Source organism: Dipodomys spectabilis, unplaced genomic scaffold (assembly GCF_019054845.1).
Source record: "Dipodomys spectabilis isolate Male_0828 unplaced genomic scaffold, ASM1905484v1 ptg000108l, whole genome shotgun sequence".
Taxonomy (NCBI): domain Eukaryota; kingdom Metazoa; phylum Chordata; class Mammalia; order Rodentia; family Heteromyidae; genus Dipodomys; species Dipodomys spectabilis.
In genome coordinates this window covers 21,360,479-21,384,203 of record NW_024870785.1, presented here as the reverse complement: position 1 = coordinate 21,384,203, position 23,725 = coordinate 21,360,479, and the positions used below count along the sequence as shown (strand labels likewise).

The 23,725-nt window shown below is 43.0% G+C and overlaps 1 long non-coding RNA gene across 1 annotated transcript; it reads right to left on the bottom strand.

The window, feature by feature from the left end:
• Positions 1–1,219: 1,219 nt before the first annotated feature.
• Positions 1,220–12,456, bottom strand: LOC122114655. The gene is made up of 2 exons (XR_006148593.1): positions 12,297–12,456; positions 1,220–1,331 (listed from the first exon to the last, which is right to left on the bottom strand). It is a non-coding gene; the product is annotated as an uncharacterized LOC122114655 (long non-coding RNA).
• Between the last annotated feature and the right edge of the window lie 11,269 nt (positions 12,457–23,725).

The following is a 23,725-nucleotide window of genomic DNA, read 5'->3' as shown; positions in this document are numbered from 1 at the left end:
CCACCCCACATACACCCCCAACCTGGTCTTGTGGCTTGAACTCTGGGCCTGGGCCCTGTCCCTCAGCTCTTCAGCTCAAGGCTAGCATTCTACCACTTGAACCACAGTGCCACTTCGGTTTTCTGAGTGATTTTTGGAGATAAGAGTGTCACGGACTTTCCTGCCTGGGTTGGCTTTGAGATCCTCAGATCTCAGCCCCCTCAGAAGCTAGGATTACAGGCATGAGTCACAGTGCCTGGCCCATGAGATTCTTATCTCCAATAAACTACTCAAAAAATCAGGAACTTGACACTGTGGCTCAAGTGGTAGAGCGCTGGTATTGAGCAAAAAAGAGCTCAGGGACATTGCTCATGCCCAGAGTTCAGGCCCCAGGATCAGTAAAAATAAATAAACAAATAAATAAAATTATCTGCAAAGAAAAGTTATTTTCAGTAATGGGTCTGATTGCACTATCAAGCATGTTCTCTTAACTTTAATTGGTAAGACGATATTGTCATAAGTTTTAACAAAATCAGTTGGTCAGCATTTATATCAACAGTGGGCTGGGCACTAAAGGAACACAAGGAGAAATAAACACACTGCAGAGTTAAAAGCCATATTCCCAGGCATCTAACTTTACTAAAAGTCAGAGTATAACGAGTTCTATACTAGATGGGTAAATTCACTGCTATGGGAATCCAGGGACTCATAAACACACACACACACACACACACACACACACACACACACACACACACACACACAATGACATTTGAACCAATCCTGACAGAATTTTTTTAATGTGTTCTAGAACAGGCCCTCAAGCTCTTGTGTTCACAGCTGGTATTCTATTACTTAAGTCACACTTCCATTTCCAGCTTCTTTCTAATTAATTAGAGTTTATCAGATTTGTCTACCTGGGGTAACTTTGAACCTCGATCCTAAGATCTCAGCCTCCTGAGTAGCTGGGATTATAGACATGAACCATTGGCCCCTCCAGACTTTCTATAAACCATAATTGTTTGGAGTATGAAATGGAAGTTAATTCTGAGATGAATACAAGGCAAGCAAGGCATCTGTTTTGTGTTTTCTTTGAATATTTATCAGAGATGCTCATAAATTGTTCCCATAACTTGATTCTCTTTGGGAGTTCAAATAATTGAGAAGGTTGGATGTCTGTACTGATTTTTCTCATCTGTGAGGTATCTGGATACCTGGGGACTATGAAGCTAAGCAATCAGACCCTGTAAGACTTTTTTATTGATTGGCCCACACGTACAGCTGCAGAGTTAGACAGCAGGGATGCCCTATTTCTGGTCAAAGCTTGGAACTCTGCCAACAAAGGGAAACACCTGCAATTGAAAAGAATGAAAATGAAGGGAAAAAAACCTTCTATTATCCATATACGTGTATTATATATATATATATATATATATATATATATTTATATTCCTTACAATAGGCAACAAACACATCATAAATCCACATTTCATCTACAGTTCAGGATTTCATATTGAACTGACTTCATATATCTCAGTCCCACATATCCTTGAAAGCCAGCATTTTCTTTTTTTTTTTTTTTTCTTTCAGATATTGGGAATGTTTATTTTAAAGTTTAACAGATCAAGCCATACTACAGGTCCTACTGAAATGCTTAGAGCAAAATAAAAAAACTAAGCGATCTCAATTTTTACAAGCTATTTCAGCCCAAAACGTAGAAAATAATCTATGGTTAGACCCTCATCATTAATTGCTCTCAAACCTAAACACAAGTCTGCAAGTTCCTGACATCTGACGCAGTTTGGTCTTAGCTTCAAGCCTATCTAAGTAAACCTTGGATGTTGAATTGCTCAGGGTGAAGGCCACCCACAGGCCTTGGGGATGGACAGCAATTTTCCTCCACCCTGATATCAGTTTGCTCCAGGATAGGCAATGGGTATCTGGGGGGCATCTGTGACAATCACGTTCTGTTATGACCTCCAGCAGCACCTGCCACAGCAGCAGAGACATGAGGCCCTGGCCAGGGTGCAGGACTGCCTGGCTGGGACCTGGAGACGCCTGCTGGCAGAGAGCAAGCATGGGCATGAGGGGGCTCTCGTGGCAGCTCAGCTCAGCCCCTCCGCACGGGCCTGCTGGGCCAGCCGCCCAGCGATGTCCGCCAGGTCAGCAGCCTTGTCCAGCTTGATGTAGGTGTCAGTGTGGACACGGTGCAGACTAAGCCAGTCTGGCAGCAGCTCAGACAGGAGCAGCAGGTGCTTCTCCATCTCACCTGGGCTCAAAGTGGCACGGCAGCTGCCCACCATTCTGGCACAGGCCACCTCCATGGTGAGTGCTGGGAAAGCCAGCATTTTCAAAGGTGACTCATTATCTCTGCCCCAAACCTATTGTCCTTGTATTCTCTAATTGTGTGTGTGTGACCTATTACCCTTGTATTCTCTAATTGTGTGTGTGCGTGCACACTCGTGTGTATGTATGTGAGAGAGAGACAGACAGACAGACAGACAGACAGACACTCAGGACCTAGAAATTCTTCCTTAGCTTTTTCACTCAAAGCTGGTACTCTGTCATTTGAGCTACCCCTCCACTTTTGGCTTAGTGAATTGGAAATAAGAGTTTCACAGACTTTTACCCAGGTTACCTTCAAAACTCAATCTCAGATCTCACATCCTCAATAGCTAGGATTGAGGATATGAATCACTTGCTCCCAGCTTCTCTGAGCTCATGAATAGTACCCACAATGCACCTAGCCATAAAGTCAAAATTTATGAGTCACCAACTCTTCTTTTCCCTCATTCCTTGACACCTAATCGATCATCAAAACTAACTGCTAGCTAGCCTTCATGGCTCAAATTTGTAATCCCAGCTGCTTGAGAGCTGGAAATCAGTAGGATGGTGGTTTGAGGCACACTAAGGAAACAAATTGACAAAATTCTTATCCCAGTTAGAGGGGAGACATAAATAAGAACAATCTTGGTTCAGACAAGCCTGAGCAAAGAGGCAAGACCCTATCTGAAAAATAAGAGCAAAAAAGGCTGGAGTTGTGGCTCAAGTGGTAGAGCACCTACCTAGTAAGTTTGAAGACTTGAGTTCAAAATCTAGTACCACTAATATACGTATATAATATATATTCATAGATATTATATGTATACATCAGTATCTATATATATTTATGCTTTGTGTTTGTTTGTTTTTGTCGGTTGTGGGGTCTGAACTCTGGGCCTGGGCACTGTCCCCCAGCTCTTCAGCTGTAGACCAGCGCTCTACCACTTGAGCCTCAGCCCAACTTCCGACTTTTTCTGCTTATGTGGTGCTGAGGAATCGAACGCAGGGCCTCATGCATGCAAGACAAGCACTCTACCACTGAGCCACCTTCCCAGCACCTATATTTATCTATGTATAAGTAGAAAAATAGATAACTATATATATCTTTAGATAGATAGCTATAGATGCATATCTATCTATCTCTCTCTCTGTATATATATATATATATATATGTCAATAGATAGATAGATAGATATCCATCACCTCCTTGGTATCAGTAGTATTCTTCCTTAGTCACTTTTCCATTTTTCTCCTGCTGACCTAGTTCAAACCCACTTCATTTTATTTTTACCTGAAATTTGCAGCAGTGTGTAATTGGATTTCCTTCCTCCTGTCTTTCCCCTTCTTTAATCCATTTATCCCCTTGTTGCCAAGCTGATCTTTCTAAAAAAAGATATAAGATCAGTTGTTCCAGACACACTGTGAAGTAGCTAGCTTTCTTGTCCTCTTTCTTTCTATTCTCTGTGTGTGTGTGTGTGTGTGTGTGTGTGTGTGTGTGTGTGTGTGTGTGTGTGTGTGTGTGTGTGTGTGTGTGTGTGTGTGTGTGTGTGTGTGTGTGTGTGTATGCTGGTCCTGGACTTGAACTCAGGGCCTGGGTGCTGTCCCTGAGCTTTTTTGCTGAAGGTTAGTGTTCTACCACTTGAGCCACAGCTCCACTTCTGGATTTTTCGGTAGTTTTTTTGGGAAGAGATAAGAGTCTCAGGAACTTTCCTGCCTGGGCTAGCTTTGAACAACAATCCTCAGATCTCAGCCTCCTGAGCAGCCAAGATTATAGGTGTAAGCCACCTGTGCCCAGTTTCTTTCTATTCTTAATGGAAAGTTCAATTTCTAATGTCAGTGTTACCTCTGTCTCTGTGTCCCCTTACCTCTTTTCAGGGAGTTAGACATGGTATCTCATTTGGAACTGACAATGCTTTCATATTGACCACATTCAAGCCTCTGCTGCCCATGAAAGTATTCAAGCCAGGTGAAGTGGTTCACACCTGTAATCTCAGCACTCTGGAGATTAAGGCAGGATGATCACAAGTACAAAGACAGCCCTGGGCTACATCGTAAGATTCTTTCCAAAAAAGATAAAACAAATAAAGGACATTTATTCCTCTTTTCCACATACATGCACACAAGTAAATGGGTCATTTAGTTATAAGGAGGTCAAAGTTAATCTGGAAGGGAAAAATTTCCACAATTAGCTTACTCAAGATAAGAAGAATAGATTGTGTGTGTGTGTGTGTGTGTGTGTGTGTGTGTGTGTGTGTCTGTGTCTGTCTGTCTGTCTGTCTGTCTGTATGTGTCTGTGTGTGTCTGTATGTGTGTGTGTGTTGGTCTTGGAGCTTGGACTCAAGGTTTGGACCTTGTCCCTGAGCTCTGTTGCTCGTCTATTGTTCTACTACATGAACCACAGTTCTATTTCCCGCTTTTTGGTGGATAATTGGAGATAAGAGTGTCACAGACTTTCCTATCCAGGCTAGCTTTGAGCCATGATCCTCATATCTCAGCCTCCTGAGTAGCTAGGATTACACATGTGAGCCACTGGCACCTGGCAAGAAGAGACTTTTAATAATAAAGCTCTAGGGCTGGGAATGTGGCTTAGTGGTACAGTGCTTTCCTAGCCTGCATGAAGCCCTAGGTTCGATTCCTCAGTATCACACAAACAGAAAAGGCTGGAAGTGGCACTATGGCTCAAATGGTTCAAGTAGTAGAGTGCCTTGAGCAAAAAGAAGCTCAGGGACAGAGCCCAGGCCCTGAGTTCAAGCCCCAGGACTGGAAATAATAATAATAATAAAGATTTAAACTTAGAGCCTGTGTGTGTGTATCTGGAGCTTGAACTCACAATCTCTCATTCTGTCTTGGCTTTTTCACTCAAGGCTGGCACTTTATTACTTGAGCCATACCTTCTTGGCTTTTTGCTAGTTAATTGGAGATAAGAATCTCACAGACTTTTCTGTCTGGGCTGGCTTTGAACTGCAGTCCTCTGATCCCAGCATCCCAAGTAACTACAATTATAGGAGTGAGCCACTGGTACCAGGCTAAAGTTAAAGCCTCTTGTATTATGGTTTTCCTGCAAACTTCCATGAGGTTTTGCCAGCAGTCCAGTTATAGCCTCATCTTACTGTCTACTAGAAATGGTATTCTTCCTCTGTGTGTACCAACCACAGCCCTGCAAGTTTTTATATCCAGGATTGTAGTTCAAAGCCAGCCTAGATAGGAAAGTCCATGAGACTAATCTCCAGTTAACCAGGAAAAAGCTGGAAGTTGAACTGTGGTTTAAATGGCTCAAGTAATAGAGAACCAGCCTTGTGCAAAAAAGCTAAGCAACAATTCAAGGCCCAATGGAAACATACACACTAAAAGCTTGAAAATTCGACAACTCCTGCGTATCTGAACTAAGGAACACTGGGATGTTCACTGGTGTATTGTTGATTGAACAAAAACCAGGAGAACTATGGTTTAGGAGAACTATGGTTTATTGTTGCAGTAGAATTCTATACATTAATAAAAACAAATCTACTAACATCTGTCAGAATAAACAAATCTCCCAAATACAAGACAACACAGCAAGGGAAATGGGATGAGGTTGGGGCCACACCTATAGCATTGTGTTGTTATTTGTAGAAAGTAAATGAACAAATGCAAAAAAAAGTGATTAATGAAATTCCTGTGAGTGCATGGGATTTTTTTTTGTGTATAACTTTTCTGTGTGTTCCAGCTTTTCAGACTTCAAATGTGTTCAATGAGTCATTCCTGCAGAATATCTATCTACATGCAAGAGCAAAACATTTTCAACTTTATCTTTCCATCAGGAAGCAGAAAAATAACAGTTAATAAGACCACTTCCTCTTATTTAGAAGGAAAATATTGGTCAGAATTTAATGGCTCAGGGAATGTAAACATTCCAATGATGAGTGTTTGGGTGAGGTATTGGAACATTATCCATTTTTCCTTCCACTGTTTTCACAACTAATAAGTTGCATGCCCTGAAAACAACACTGAAGTCTAGTCTAGATTCATTAAGCTCTCCTGCCATTCATTCCTTTCGAAGGGGTATATAATAAGCCAGGTACCTGTAATCAGGAGGCTGAGGTCTAAGGAATGTGGTTCGAAACCAGCCCAGACAATAAAGTCTACGAGACTTTTATTTCCAATTAACTAGCAAAAAGCTGGAAGTGGAGGAGTGGCAGAGCACTAGCCCTGAGTGAAAAGACCAAGTGAGAATGTAAGACCCTGAGAACAAACTCCAGTACTGGCACAAAAGAAAGAAGTTGTCATTGGTCTTCAAAGTTGCCATACCATTGATTTGAGTTAATTTGATGGTTTTGATTGCTCTGTGTGTGTGTGTGTGTGTGTGTGTGTGTATAGTGGGGTGGACATTTTTAATGGTATCTATGATATCATTTTAGTTTTTTGTTTGTTTTGTGCTGGTCCTGAGGCTTGAACTCAGGGCCTGGATGCTGTCCTTGAGCTTTTGTGCTCAAAGCTAGTGCTCTACTACTTGCTCCACTTCTGTTAGTAATTTTTGGTCGTTAATTAGAGTCTCACTCATAGACTTTTCTACCTGGTTGGCTTCCAACCTGGATCATCAGATCTCAGCCTTATCAGTAGCTAGGATTACAGGCATGAGCCACTGGTGCCTGGCTTACTGTCATTTTAATTTGACTTTCCCTGATAACTAATAATGTTTTGTAAGCTTTCATCAAAATTTAAACCAAGAAAGTGTGTCAAAGGTTGAATTATTAATAAATCTTCTTTACTACCTTGAAAATGATGAAGAATTCTCTTTACTTCCCAGCTATAAAATGGTTATGCTCTTCAAGCAGAAAGAGGGTATTAAACAAAAGTTAGTCAAGGTATTGTGTTGACTAAATATGGTCTCATGGCTTAATACTAGCTTCACATTAATAGTTAAAGGACAGAAGACGATAAAAAGCGATACAGAGATCTTTACATTCCAGGATCTTCAAAACACTATTTTTGTCCCAGTAGCTGGGCTTGAGCTCAGGGTCCTGTGCTTGCTCGTCTTGCTCACTTAGCTGGCACTCTACCACTTGAGCCATATTTCTAGCCTGGCTTTTTGCTGTTTATTTTGGGGATGAAGTTTCAAAGACTTTTCTGCCCAGGCTGGCTTTGAACCTCGATCTTCTAAATCTCTACTCCTTGAGTAGCTAGGTTTTACAGGGATAGGACAGTGGTGCCCAACTCACACTCTTTTGTGCCAGGCATGGTAATGCTTACCTGTAATTCCAGCACTCAGGAGGCTGAGGCAGAAAGATTACACTTTCAAGGCCAGTCTGGGCTATGTAGTGAATCCTAAGCCAGCCTGTATACACATGGAGACCCTCTTTCAAACAACAACCACAAACCCCACTTTTTAAATTTTTTGGTCAGTCATGGGGCTTGAACTCGGGGCCTGAGCACTGTCCCTGAGCTCTTTAGCTCAAGGCTAGTGCTCTACCACTTAAGCCACAGAGCCACTTCTGATTTTCTGGTGATTAATTGGAGATAAGAGTCTCACAGACTTTTCCTGTATGGACTGGCTTTGAACCTCAATCCTGAGAGCTCAGCCTCCTGAGTAGCTAGGATTACAGGCGTGAGCCAAAGGCGCCCGGCAAAACCCCATGTTTGGGCTTCATTTAGAAGGAGAAAGTAGAGATTAGTGTTAGTATATTAAAAAAAAATGTAAGAAATAGATCCAAGGAACAAACTAAAAAAAGTAAGCAGAAAAAGAATGTAGCCAGTAGTGAAACTATAAATTAGGATAAGGAGTGGGTTTGGTTTGGAGGTTTTCTTTGCTAGAATGTTTAACCCTTTGTGGGGGTGGAGACAGAGAGAGACACACACACACACACACACACACACACACACACACGCCAGCCCAGGCTAGCCTGAACTCACGGCCCTCCTGCCCCTTCCTACTGAGTGCAGGGATTACAGCTTGCACTGCCACGCTTGGCTGACCTTTCACTTGATTCACTTAGCTTTAGTTTTATTTTTCTGAAGGAACATAAATGAAATCTAACAACTTGCTTGTGTGAATTTAATCTACAAAATCTGATGTCCAAGGATTTTTAATACTAAAACTAATACTCTATTTTAAAGGAAAAACAGAACTTCAGAATATTACTGAGTCCTTGACAGAAAAAACAACACAAAACAAATCATACGGACAGAACACAGTGAGCCTATTCATAAGGAACTACACTAACACAAAATAGACATAAACTGATAATATGCAAGAGTTTCCATAGCAACAGGAAAGTTGAAGTAGGTTAGTCTGTTGGAAAGAGTTAAAGATGAAACTTGAACTGGTGACTCCCATCTAATTTCACTACTCAGGAGGTTGAGATCTGAGGATCACAGTTCAAAGACAACTCAGACAAAAAATTGCCCCCAGATTCTTTCTTTTTTTGGGGGGGAGGTCCAGTCGTGGGCCTGAACTCTGAGCCTGGGTGCTGTCCCTCAGCTCTTCAGTTCAAGGCTAGCGCTCTACCACTTGAGCCACAATGCCACTTCCGGCTTTTTTTTCTGCTTATGTGGTGCTGAGGAATCGAACCCAGGGCCTCATGCATGCAAGGCAAGCGCTCTACCACTGAGCCACCTTCCCAGCCCCGCCCCTAGACTCTTATCTCTAGTTAACCAGCAAAAAGCCCGAAGTGGAAATGTGGTTCAAGTGGTAGAGCACCAACTTTGAATGAAAAAGCTAAAGAAGAGCTTGAGGCTGAGTTCAAGCTCCAGTTCACACATACATATTACACACATGCATATTTGGGGAAGAATTGACAATGTCCATCTCAGAACAAAGAAATTAAAGAATTTTTGTTTGGTGTGTGTGTATGTGTGTGTATGCATATGTGTGCTGGTACTGGGACTTGAACTCATGGCCTGAGTGCTATCGCTAGCGGTTATGCTCAAAGCTGGTGCTCTGCCACTTGAACCACACCTCTACTCCTGGCTTTTTGCTTGTTAACTGGAGATAAGAGTCTTATGGACCTTCCTGCCTGGGATGGCTTTGAATCGAGATCCTCAGCTCTTAGCCTCTGAGTAACTTAGGATTACAGGTGCCTGGCAAAATTAAAGAATTTGAATAAATGAATAGAAGCCAATTTGAGCAAATGAGGCTCTAGGGCAAGTGGATAGATGGGTTCTGCTGTCTGGGTAGGTCCAAGGTGTCTTTTAAAAGACTTTGCTTCTTTTCTGTACCACATGCAGTGGCAGAGGATAAGATGTGGGGCTTAAGTGAGTGCCTAGAATATACAGCATGGCTTTGTTCCAGATGTGAAGCAGCTGCAGAGAAAGTTCTGTCTCTCCCTGAAACTGGAGCAGGAAAGACAATGATATATGTGTTGTTTGTGAAGAGACAGTGTCTTTGGACATGATTAGTAGCTTGTAGTTCCAGGGGATCTTTTCTATGAAGCCAAAAACAAAACAAACAAAAAACAAACCTCAGCCAGGTGCCAGTGGCTCATTCCTGTAATCCTAGCTACTCAGGAGGCTGAGATCTGAGAATCATGGTTCCAAGCCAGCCCAGGTAGGAAAGTCCATGGGACTCTTATCTCCAATTAACCATCAGATAGATAGCTGGAAGTGGTGCTGTGGCTCAAGTAGTAGAGTGCTAGCCTTGAGCAGAAGGAGCTCAAGGGCAGCTCCCAGGCCCTGAGTTCAAGCCCCGCAATTGACCAGCAGGGGATGGGGGGCCAGGAGGGGGGAAGAAACACCTCATTTTTTTTGGCCCTACATACACTCTTTGAAATGGGAAGTTAACATTCCAATCTTCAGAGAAACGTTTTGTAGGTTCTTATTTTATTTATTTGTTTATTTTTGTGCCAATCCTGGGGCTCAAACTCAGGGCTTGGGCATTCTCTTTTCTGAGCTTTTGTGCTCAAGGCTAGCACTCTACCATTTGAACCATAGCTCTACTTCTGGCATTTTTGGTAGTTCATTAGAAAGAAGAATATCACAGACTTTCCTGCTCCGACTAGCTTTATACCAAAAGCCTTAGATTTCAGCTTCCTGAGTAGCTAGGATTACAAAAGATGAGCCACTGGCACTGGCTTGTAGGTTAAAAATTATATATGTTAGCCTAATGAGCTCCTTCCCTATAGCTTAGCATGCCCTTTTCTTGGGCAACACAAGGTGCATTTAATTTTTTTTTTTTTTTTGGGGTCCGGTCATGGGGCCTGAACTCTGGCCCTGGGCACTGTCCCTCAGCTCTTCAGCTCAAGGCTAGTGCTCTACCACTTAAGCCACAGCACCACTTCCGGCTTTTTTCTTTTTGCTTATGTGGTGCTGAGGAATCGAACCCAGGGCCTCGAGCATGCAAGGCAAGCGCTCTACCACAGAGCCACCTTCCCAGCCCCACTAGGCGCATTTAAAAGGCTGTAAATAATCGGCCCCCAGCCCCCCTTTACCTTTTTTTTTCTTTTCTTCTTCTTTTTTTTTTTTGTTGTTGTTGTTGGCTATGGGGCTTGAACTCTGAGCCTGGGCACTCAGAGTTCAGCTCAAGGGAAGTACTCTATCCCTTGAGCCAGAGTGCCACTTTGGTTTTCTAGTGTTTAATTAGAGATAAGAATTTCACAGACTTTCCTGCCCAGGCTTGCAGGAAAAGCCATGAGACTCTTACCTCTAATAAGTACTCAGAGAAAACTGGGAATGGTGCTGTGGTTCAAGTGGTAGAGCGCTAGCCTTGAACACAAAGAAGCTCAGAGACTCAGAGACAGTGCCTAGACCCTGAGTTCAAGCCCCAGGACCAGCAAAAAAAAAGTGGGGGGGAGGGCGAAGCAGGAAATCTGTTCAATCTGTTCAGAAGCTAATTGTCTTTTGTCAGGGTTATTAGTAGCTGATTGAGGAAAGGGAATGTATGTGGAATTTCCTTTGTAAGTACTCACTTGAGTGGATATATATAGACCTGAATGCTTCTGATAATGATGATAATTAACAGCAATTCTACCCATATCCATAGGTTGTTAGAAGCTATGTAATTAAGAACTGGGACAACTATTCACAAAATGAATTATGGGTCATGCAATGAGATATCAGAGAAGTCTTTCAAACAATTACAGTCTTGATTATAAAATACTCAAGAGGGGAAAATGGTAAGATGTACTGAAGTTGGGTTTGAAGCAGAAGAGACCTAGTTAACAGAAACTAAAAGGTCAGGTTTCCTCTCCCCAAGACAATATCCCCCCAAAGGGCTAGAATTTGTTGGTATCTTAATAGTATCTCAGTTGTGAAGAAAACCAAGAAAAACAGAAGGCAAAGCAAAACAAACATGAGCTACCTCATGGCCAGGTCTCCTAATGAAATCCTCAGCTAAAGGGGAAAAAAGGCCCTTTCCCATTCCTTCACACTCTCTCTCTGTCTCTTCCTCTCTCTCCCTGTCTCCCCTTCTCCCTCCCTCTCCCCCTCTCCTCCTTACCTCCTCTTCCACCTCCCCCTCCCCCTTTTTCCCTTCCTCCCTTCCCCCCCCCTACTATCTTTCATTGAGACTTTCTCATATTAGACTTTACCGAAAAACCAGACATTCAGGTACAAAGAACAAAGAAAAGTTTTATTGCTAGTAAAGGGCTTGGGAAGACCCCTTCCCGCAAGAGAGAAGCGAGAAGAAATGCCAGCTATTGCCTGAGATGACCTATATGACCTACTGAGGCTAGAAGGGGCTAGAAGGGACTAGGAAGCAGAGACCCTCCTGTGGACCTGAGGACCAGGGGCTTCATCGGTGGACTAGGATTTATGACTGCTGCCCTGTAGCTGCTCAGACCTGAAGGTCACTCTAAGGGGATCTTGTTGCCTTAGATGGTGGTGGTTACCTCCAAAGGAGTGCCATCTCAAGGTAAAGGGGGCCTGGAGCCCATGGCTCACACCTGTAATCCTAGCTCCTCAGGAGGCTGAGATCTGAGGATTGAGGTTCAAAGCCTCTCATGCTCAGTGCCTCTCATTCTTTTTATCCTTCACGTCCATTTCAAACCTTGAAACCCTAAAAGGAATGACATAGAAGTACATACCTCATTTACATCCTGTAAGTGATGATCAACCATTGCTATTTCATTAGCCTTCGTAATTCTCGCACTGTCAAGATGAAAGTCATGTATTTAGATGACCACTTGCTCTTTATCCAATTTTGTCTAAAAATTTCACGTGTCAGAAGTGCAGCTGTGGCTCAAGTTGTAGAGTGCCAGCCATGGCAGAAAAGGCTAAAGGACAGAACCCAGACCCTGAGTTCAAACCCCAGTACTGATGCAAACACACACACACACACACACACACACACACACACACACAAATAACTTTCAAGTCTTTGCAAAGAACCACCCTAATATTTGGCTAAAATAAAGTAAAACCTTGTATAGTTAGATAATCAAAAGACTTACAGTATTTTGCTTCACAAATCAAGTTATCTACTAAGAAACCTTCATGAGAAAGTTACACAGTGTGCTCTTCAATCTCTTTTGCTCTCTCTCGTGCTCTCTCAGGTTTTCTCATGCTCCCCCCCCCCCGCCCCCCTCTCTCTTTTCCTCTTTCCTCTCTGGGTTACAACAGACAAGGCTATGTTACAACCACACAGCAAGGTTTTGCAATACAATGACCTTGAAATAGAATACGGCCTGGTTAAAAACTTAGTCGATCAAAATGGACTAAACAAAGCCATGCTTGCTAGACGCTTGTGTTGTGGCCCACTAAGAAAGCTATGGCTGTTTCAGAGGAATGCTTTCTACATCATAGAGGTTCACTTGCTGTAACATTGTCACAGCCGGGTAATTAAGTCATCACCCAATCAGCAGTTAGGCATCAGCTGAGATCTGAGGATCACTGTTCAGAGCCAGCTCCAGTCAGGAGAGTCTGGGAGACTCTTACCTCTAGTTAACCACCAAAAAGCTGGAAGGGGAGCTGTGGCTCAAATGATAGAGCATAAAAACTCAAGGACTCAGAACCCAGACTCTGGGAGATGAGGGAAAATGATGGAAGGGGTAACTTTGATCAAAATGAATTAGGCAAAAAGTAAGGGCAGAGGTGGGTAAAATGTTAAAAGACGTTGATCTAGAGTCACTGTCTTCATAAACTGCTCTGATGAATAGCAACTCCTTTGTACAATTACCTAAAGAAAATAGAAATATATTTTTTAAAAAAAGATGAACTGGTTGACAAGACTTGTACTTATTACCTTTCTTATGTAACTGTAATTCCTCTGTACATCGTCTTGACAAAACATATGGCCAGAAAAGATGAACTGGACATATAAATGGACTTGTTAAATTGTTACCTCCATTGTATACCCATTTGAAGATTTAAAAAAAAAATCATTGTGGGCACATAAGCCCCTAAAAATAAACTCTAAATATCTACATCCTTGAACTACATGAACAAAGGAATAGCTGCAGTCGTGCTCTAAAACCAAAACTGAAGTTTGCTTCTCAAAAATATGTTAATTACTGGTTGTTGTTGGGTTTTTTTTTTTTTTTTTTTTGAGGAGGGAGGCCTCATTTTTTGCAGGCCACAGATGACTCATTGAATTTCCAATTTTTTTTTCTGTTTTGATTCTGACATGAAATCGAAATGCCAAATAGTAACATGTGGACCACCCTGATACTCTGAAATTTCTCCTGAGACTGCACATGGCTGGTGATAACTGTGTAGGCCGTGTCCGTAAGACCTGCTTATCTGCCTATCTCAAAACATTTGTAAACACTTCATAGCCACTCAAGGTTACTCTGAGCTACTTTCCTCCATTCCTACACACAAGTGGAAACTTGAAGGATTTTTAATTTAAAAAAAAATTTTTTTTTTTTGCAGTACTTATGGGAAAATCGCAATGGTTCTTGTAAATGTCACAAGCCAGCGACTAACGGTTCAGTAATGTGGTTTTCCTAACCACGCAGAAGTATGTTCAGCTACTCGCTGGTCTTCTGATCTATTAAGCAGGTTTATGACAGGGTACTATTTTAGAACAATGAGACAAAACTGAGCCCTCAAAATAAGCATGATTCTATCGCTATAGAAGATTCCAGTTTTCTTTAATCTTTTTTTTTTTTTTTTTGCTAGTCCTGGGGCTTGAACTCAGGGCCTGGGCTCTGTCCCTGAGCCTCTCTGTGCTCAAGGCTAGCGCTATACCACTTGAATCATAGCGCCACTTCTGGCTATTTCTGAGGAATTGAACCCCAGGGCTTCATGCATGCTAGGCAAGCACTCTACCACTAAGCCACATCCCCAGACCTTCTTTAATCTTGTATGTGTGTGTAGCCCCAGTGCTAGGGCTTGAACTCAGGGCCTGTGTGTTGTCCCTAAACTTCTTTGCTCAAGCCTAGCCGTATACCACTTGAGCCACAGCTCCCCTTCCAGCTTGCTTGGTAGTTAATTGGAAATAAGAATCTCATGGGCAGGTTGGGCTCCCCTGGCTTATACCTGTAAGGATTGCAGTTCAAAGCCAGCCCAGGCAGGAAAGTTTGTGAGACTCTTACCTCCAATTAACCACCAGAAAACCAGAAGTGGCACTGTGGTTCAAAATGGTAGAGTGCTATCCTTGAGCAAAAGAGCTCAGAGACAGCACCCAGGCCTGGAGTTCAAGCCCTACAACCAACAACAACAAAAGAATTTCATTGGCTTTACCAGCTAGGCTAGCTTTGAACCATGATCCTCAGACCTCAGCTTCCTGAGTAGCTAGGATTATAGATGTGAGCCACTGATGCTTGGCTTTTCTTTAATCTTTAAATTAAAAAAAGAAAAAATCCTGTGTATCACCTGGGTGAGCCAGTGGCTCACACCTGCAATCCTAGCTACTCAGGAGGCTGAGCTCTAAGGATCACAGTTTCAAACCAGCCCAAGCAAAAAAGTCTGAGACTCTTTTCTCTAATTACCCACCAAAATGCTGAAAGTGGAGCTATAGTGAAGTGATAGACCATCAGCCTTGAGAGCAAACGCAAGTCTCTTTTTGAGATCTCCTGCCTGAGCCTCCCAAATACTAGGACTATAGTTATGCCCCACCATAGTAGGCTTCTTGGATTCTTGACTGGTTGACATGATCTGCTTTTAGATGATTCTAGCATTGGTTGAATTTTTCTGTAAGGTTCTTATGAAGCACAAAGCCAGCTACCATTGACACTCTTAGTCTTTCCTAACTTGTACTTGAAGTTACATAAAATCATCTTCACTTCACCTATTTTGTTGATGTAAATTTAATTGTACAGGACCAAAGAATAGTGTAAGTTTGACTTTGAAAATGAAGAATCATTAAGCGTCAGTAACTCACACCTGTAATCTTAGCTACTTAGGAGGCTGAGATCAGAGGATCACTGTTCAAAGACAAGCCCAGATAGACAAATCTGTGAGATTCTTTTTTTTTTATTTTTTTTTTTGTCGGTCATGGGGCTTGAACTCTGGGCCTGGGCGCTGTCCCTCAGCTCTTCAGCTCAAGGTGAGCACTCTACCACTTGAGCTACAGCGCCACTTCCGGTTTTCTGGTGGTTTATTGGAGATAAGAGTCTCACGGACTTTCCTGCCTGGGCTGGCTTTGAACCACTATCCTCAGATCTCAGCCTCCTAAGTAGCTAGGATTACAGGTGTGAGCCACGGGCGCCCGGCAAATCTGTGAGATTCTTATCTCTAGTTAACCAGCAAAAAGGCAGAAGTAGAAGTACGGCTCAAGTGGTAGAGTGCTAGCCTTGAGCTGGAAAGAATGCATGCCCTAAGGCTGGGAATGTGGCTTAGTGGTAGAGCGCTTGCCTTGCATGCATGAAGCCCCGGGTTAGGTTTCTCAGTACCACATAAACAGAAAAAGCTGGAAGTGGAGCTATGGCTCAAGTTGTAGAGTGCGGGGCTGGGAAGGTGGCTCAGTGGTAGAGCGCTTGCCTTGCATGCATGAGGCCCTGGGTTCGATTCCTCAGCACCACATAAGCAAAAAGAAAAAAGCCGGAAGTGGTGCTGTGACTCAAGTGGTAGAGTGCTAGTCTTGAGCCCAGACCTTAGGGACAGAGTCCAGGCCCTGAGTTCAAGCCGGAGGAGGAGAGGGAGGGAGAGGGGGAGGGGGAGGGGGAGGAGGAGGAGGAGGGAATGTGAGCCCTGAAGAAGAAGAAAGAAGAAATGGAAAAAGAAAAGAATGTGAGCCCTGAGTTCAAGCCCCAGTATGGGCACATACATACATACGTACACACACACACACAGAAGTATTGTTTGCAACTGTGGCAATGTCTGTATAGGTGAAGAAAAGTAGAGGTTTTATATGTACTCAGTTCCAGTTATTTTGAGAAGTGAAAAAAAAAAAAAAAAAACAGTCTGAACTTCGTGGTTTGAATTATTTGGTTTAGGCTAGATTCTTTGGATTTGACTCCTTACATTCTTTTAATGCCATTGCTAGAGGAAAATGTGGCAATGTGCTCCATGTGCTGCAGATTTCCATCAGTAAAAGAAGGTGAGAGAGAGAGAGAGAGAGAGCATCTGCTGCAGCCATCAGCCAGAGTAAACAAGCACGCATGTTCCTCTTTGGTGCATTCTATAACAGCAAATGTGGCCATTTCAGTGTGTGCAGGAGAGGAAATCCATCACAATCTGGACTTCTTGTTCTGTTTCACATAGAGTGAGGAAACATTTGATTTGGAAAATTATCTTCACTTTAACGGCTAATTAAAAAAGAGCTGGAATTCAGCTTTTACGGAAACTCCAAGCCCAGTGTGGTAGTGCACACCTGTAATCCCAACACTGGGAAAAGCTGAGGCAGGAGGATCATGGTTCCAGGGCATAATATAGTCAAATTCTAAAAACACAAAACAAAAAACTAAGGCTGAGCGCTGGTGGCTCATGCCATAATCCTAGCTATTCAGGAGGCTGAAATCTGAGGATCATGATTCAAAGCCAGTCCAGCAGACAAATCATCAAGATTCTTACTTCCAATTAACCACTAAAAATCAAAAGTGGAGTTATGGCTCCAAGTGACTTAGCTCTAACCTTGAACAAAGAAAGCTCAGGGACAGCATCTTGCCTGAATTTAAGTCCAACCAGCCGCAGACAGAAATATACAACACACACACACACACATACACACAAATTCAAACTAATAGAACAAAACCAAAACTATAGTGATCCTTTTAGGCTAGTCTTACATATATTATATTTTATCTCTGGAACCTTTATTTATTTACTTATTTGTTTATTTTTTTTTGTGCCAGTACTGGGGCTTGAATTCAGGGCCTCATATTCATGCATCTGTAATGATGTAAGGTCTTTTAGCCTCTTTCTAGGCAGCAAAACCACCTTAGATGCTTGAATTCCATTCACTCCCTTCTAAATTCTACTATTGTTGTGAATCTTAAGACTTAAAACCTCTAAAATACTTTATTTTCTTTTTTCTTTTTTTTTTGGTCGATCATGGGGCCTGAACGCTGGGCCTAGCTCTGTCCCTCAGCTCTTCACCTGTAGACTAGCACTCTACCACTTGAGCCTCAGTTCACTTCCGGCTTTTTCTGCTTATGTGGTGCTGAGGAATCGAACCAAGGGCCTCATGCATGCAAGGCAAGCACTCTACCACTGAGCCACCTTCCCAGCCCCTTTATTTTCATTTTATATGTACATAATGATGTAGCCCTACTTATGCTTATTGTTACCATTGTGTTTAACTTCTCATATTTTCTTTTCCTCTCCTTTTCTTCCCTTTCCTTCCTCCTTCTAGTTTTCTATCCTTTCTTTCTTCTAAATGAAGGAGTGTTATATTACCCAGGGCGGTCTTGAACTCATGATCCCTCCTGTTGGAATTCAATGGATTTCTTACAGGTATGCTCCCTTACCCCACCCCCACCCAATTTTGTTCATTCAATTTTTTTTTTTTTAGCTCTAGGCCTGGGCCTTGAACTCTGTCTCTGGGCTTTTTGCTCAAGGCTAGAGCTCTACCACTTGAGGCACAGCCCCAGTTCCTGCTTATTTTGGTGGCTAATGAAGATAAGAGACTCATGGACTTTCTTACTTGAGCTGGCTTTGAATCATGATCCTCAGATCTGAGCCTCCTGAGTAGCTAGGATTACAGGTGTGTGCCACCAGTGCCCAAGTGTTCATTCATTCCTCCTCCTGTTTACAGATCTTGTGCAATTGCAATCATAGACATTTACTACTATGTCTAACTTGTTTGATAAAATGAAATCTTGCTAAGTTTTGTCTGGGGTGGCCTCAAAACATGATTCTTTTGATCTCCTACTCCAAAATAGCTGTGATTACAGATGTGAACTACCATACCCAATAATTCACTTTTCTTTTCTTCTTTTTCCTGGTCCTGGAGCTTGAAAACTCAGGGCCAGGGTATTGTACCTGAACTTTTTTGCACTCCACCGCTTGGGCCACAGCTCCACTTCTGGCTTTTTTGGTGGTTAAATGGAGATGAGAGTCTCATAGACTTTCCTGCCTGGGCTGGCTTTGAACTATGATCCTTAGTTCTCAGCTGAGGAGCTAAGATTATAGGTACTAGCAATCTGCACCTAGCCTTACCTTCCTTTATGAAGTTATTTTTGTTTGTTTTCTTGGTTCATTTTTTTCCCTGGGAAAACTGCTAAATTTAATTCTGGTCCAACTCTAAGCAGTCTCTGTCTCTGTCTCTCTGTCTTGTACTGTCTCTGTCTCTGTCTCTCACTCTCTCCTTCTCTGTCTCTGACTCTGTCTACTAGCAGTCTACTACTGAGATTGTTTCTTTGGTATTCTATACTTATTTAAGTGCAGAGTCTAAACTTTATTGGTAGAAGTGTCTCTTCTATCATTCTCTGTGCCCTGGACTTGATATTCTATCCTAGGCTCCTCCTTTCCACGGAGCCAAAGCTGAAGTTCCCAAGGGAACGGATGTCATTAGGGTCAAGTGACCTCAGGCCTATCGGGTGTCACAAGTCCAGGAATTTCATGTCAGGTAATTGAATGTAAGTGGCATCACCTGGCTTCATACATGCAGGTACTACTGTTCTGTGACCTATCTGGTACCTCCTAGACCTCTCTGACCTGGTAACTCTCTCCCTCTCTTTTCTTCCTCCCTCTCTTTCTCCTCCTTCCCTTCCTCTCCTCCCCTCCTTTTCCTTTCCTCTTCCTTTTTTTCCTTCTCTTCCTCTCTCTCCCTTATTTTGTTCCTCCCTTCCCCCCTCCTCTCCTTCTCTCCCCCCACCCTTAGGCTTTAGTGACTCTCAGAGATTGGGACATTTGTGTATGTGTACTGGTGGCAGGGTTTGAACTTAGGGACCTGGCTCTTTCAGCTTTTTTCACAGGGCCTCCTTCTTGCTCTGCTTGCTTTTTTTGGCCGGTGCTCTACCACTTGAGCCATGCTTCCAGTCTGGCTAATCAGAGATAGAACCTGCCAGACTTTTCTGCCCTGGCTGGCTTCAAACTATAACCCTTCAGGTATATCAACCTCCTTAGTAGCTCGAATTACAGGTGTGAGCCACTGGCACCCAGATCTAGGGCTTTTTTTTTTCTTCTTCCAGATTTTTCAACTGCTTCCAGTGAGAAGTACAGGCTAGATTCCTAGCCTGCCCATCTATCTGGAAACAAAACTCTTGATATACTTTTTTTTTTTTTTTATAAAAATAGCTGTTATTTCCAGATGCAAGTGCTCATACCTATAACCCTAGCTACCCAGGAGGCTGAGATCTTAGCATCACAATTCAAAGGCAGCTCAGGCAGGGAAGTCTGTGAGACTCTTGTGTCCAATAATAGCTACCAAAAAGCAGGAAGGTAGTAGACAATTAGCCTTGAGTACAAAAGCTCAGAGACAGTGCCTAGGCTCTGAGTTCAAGCCTCATGATTGACACATAAAAAAGTAAAAATTAAAAGCTGATATCCTAATTTATTCAAGTAATAATCACTTTTTCCTTGCATCAAAACTTTAAATAGAATGAGTTTATGAAATTGGAGAAAACCTCTACCCCTAGTTATATATAGGCAAGATTTACATTGAAATTCCAAAGTAGCTCAGAGATAGACGCTGATCCTCATTTGAAGAATAGTTCTCAGAAAATGACTACGCAAAACAAGAATCATGTGTGTCAGTTGCATAGAAAGGTCTGGATCTCCATAGCTACCCCCAAACACAATAAGCACAAAGAGGAAACGTCTTTTGGTGGTTGATAAGCTAAAAGGAAGTGAGTCTTGTACCACAGTATCAGGAATGTTTTTCAACTTTCACTGGAAGATGGAAGATTTCAGATCCTCCTGTCACCCTCATTCTGAGGTAGAGAACAGAGAAACCATGTGTGAACTTTTGCTAAGATTCTGTGTATCTATGTCACGCAGAAAAACAGCAGAGACCTTTTGGTAGTTTGACTGTTACTTATAGTATTTGCTCTGAGGTAAAACTCAACAAAAGTCTAACAAGTAAAGGGAAGGAAAATTTGTCCTAACAGTATTATGCCAACTCATTTCTTACTTAAAAAAAAAAGGCTGTCAAAGTGGCTTAGTTGTACAGTATTTGCCTAGCATGTATGAAGCCCTGGATTTGATTCCTCAGTACCACATAAACAGAAAAAGTCAGAAGTAGCACTGTGGCTCAAGTGGTAGAGTGCTAGCCTTGAGCACAAAGAGGCTTAGGGACAGTGCCCAGGCCCTGAGTTCAAGCCCCAGGACTGGCACAAATAAAAAGAGGGGCTGGGAATGTGGCCTAGTGGTAGAGTGCTTGTCTAGCATGCATGAAGCCCTGGGTTCAATTCCTCAGTACCACATATACAGAAAAGTCCAGAAATGACGCTGTGGCTCAAGTGGCAGAGTGTTAGCCTTGAGCAAATGAAGCTCAGGGACAGTGCCCAGGTCCTGAGTTCAAGCCCTAGGACTGGCAAAAAAAAAAGAAAAGAAAAAGAAAAAAAGAGAGAAGAAGAAGGAGAAGAAGAAGAAGAAGGGGAGAGGGAGGAAAAAGCTGCTAAGCACTCATGGAACATGCCTGTAATTCTCACTAGTCACAAGTCTGACATCTGAGGATCCTGGTTCAAAGCCAGCTATAGCAGAAAAATTCATGAAACTCTTATCTCCAATTCCAGCTTTTGAGGGAAGAAGAGGTGTGGCTAAATTGGTAAAACACTATCCTCGAGCAAAAAAAGAAAAAAAAAAAGAAATGAGAGCTCAAAGCTCTTGAGTTCAAACCCACCTACTAGCTCTTAAAAAAGGAAAGAGAAAAGAAAGCTCAGTAGTGGCTAAAACATTGATATGCTCATATTACCACAAGAGGATTACATAACAAGGAAGGATACCTGGAGTTCAATACCCATTTTAGGTCTTCCTGTTGCTATGGCCTTAGGTCAACCCTAACTACTCTGGACCTAGCTTCTTTTTGGTAGTTCTAGGGTTTGAACTCGAGGACTAACACTAGCTAGGATGTTGTGATACCACCGAGCCACACTTCCAGTCCTGTTTTTTTTCTTTTTCTTTTTTTTTCTGGTCCTGGACTTTGAACTCGGGCCCTGGGTGCTGGCCCTGAGTTTTCGTGCTCAAGACTAGCACTCTATCATTTGAGCTACAGTTCCACTTCTGGTTTGTTGTTGTTGTTGTTGTTTATTTTTGTTTGTTTGTTTTGTCAGTCGTGGTGCCTGAACTCTGATCCTGGACGCTGTCCTTCAGCAATTCAGCTCAAGGCTAGCGCTCTACCACTTGAGCCACAGCACCATTTCTGGCCTTTTCTGCTTATGTGGTGCTGAGGAATCGAACCCAGGGCCTCATGCATGCAAGGCAAGCACTCTACCACTAAGCCACCTTCCCAGCCTCCACTTCTGGCTTTTTTGGTAGTTAGTTGGAGATAAGAATCTCATGGAGTTTCCTGCCTAGGCTGGCTTTGAAGCCCAATCCTCAGATCTCAGCCTCCTAAGTAGCTAGGATTACACGTATGAGCCACCAGCACCATATCCTAGCCCTGTTTTTCACCAGTTATTTTTAAGATAATGCCTCTTTTCCTGCCCAGTTGAGCACCTGACCTCAATCCACTGACTCTTGCTGAGATCATAGGTACCACCATGACCAACTTCCCCTCATGAAGACAGAAACTTGTAGACTTTTCCTCTAAGCCTGGTGCCATAATCCTCCAGATCTCAGCAGTCTGCATAGCTACGGATGACAGACGCTCAACGCTGCGCCCAATTATCAGTTGAAAGGGAGGTCTTGCAAACTTTTCTACCCAAGGTGCCTCAAACCTCCATCCTCCTGTTCTTAGCCTCCCAAATAGCTAGGGTTACAAGTGTGAGCCATCAGTGCACAGTTCTTTTTTTTTTTTTTTGTCTTTTTTTTATTTTTTGTCTGTTGTGGGGCTTGAACTCTGGGCTTGGGCACTGTCCTTGTGCTCTTCAGCTCAAGGCGAGCGCTCTACCACTTGAGCCACAGCGGTTTTCTAGCGGTTTATTGGAGATAAGAGTCTCACGAACTTTCCTGCCCGGGCTGGCTTTGAACCATGATCCTCAGATCTCAGCCTCCTGAGTAGCTAGGATTACAGGCGTGAGCCACCGGCGCCCGGCTGCAGTGCACAGTTCTTTAACCACTTGCCCTATCCTTCAAACTGTTCTGACACTCCTTATACAGGCTTCAGGACATCCCAGTTCAGTATTCTTGTCCTTAGGGCTATGTATTTGAAGTTTCCATCTGCTATTGCTGCATCACTTAGCTAGCCACTGAATCTTCTTCTTTTCTTTTCTTTCCTTTTCTTTCTCTTTCTTTCTCTTTCTTCCTCCCTCCCTCCCCCTCTCTCTTTCTCTTTCTCTCCTTTCTCTTCTTCTTTCCCTCTTTCCCTCCCTCCCTCCCTCCCTTCCTCCCTTCCTCCCTTCCTTCTTTCCTTCCTTCCTTCCTTCCTTCCTCCCTCCCTCCCTCCCTTTCTTCCCTCCCTCCCTTTCTTTCTTTCTTTCTTTCTTCCTTCCTTCCTTCCTTCTTTCCTTCCTTCTTTCATAAAGCTTGAATTCAGGCTTGGGTCCTGAGTTTTTTCACTCAAGGCTAGCACTCTATCATTTGAGCCACAGCTCCATTCTGGCTTTTTTTTTGGTTAATTAAGAGCCTCACAGACTTTCCTGCCCAGGCTGGCTTTGAACCATGGTCCTCATATGTCAGCCACTTGAATAGTGAAGATTAAAGACATGAGCCACCAGTGCCCAAATAGAATCTTTTGTTGGTGTTATTGGTCGTGGGGTTTGAACTTGGCCTGAGTTCTTTTTCTCAAAGCTAGCACTCTACCACTTGAGCCATAGCTCCACTCTGGGTTTTCTGGTGGTTAACTGGAGATAAAAAGTCTAATGGAAGCCGGGCGCTGGTGGCTCACGCCTGTAATCCTAGCTACTCAGGAGGCTGAGATCTGAGGATCACGGTTCAAAGCCAGCCCGGGCAGGAGAGACTGTGAGACTCTTATCTTCAATAAACCACCAGAAAACCGGAAGTGGTGCTGTAGCTCAAGTGGTAGAGCGCTCGCCTTGAGCTGAAGAGCTGAGGGACAGCGCCCAGGCCCAGAGTTCAAGCCCCACGA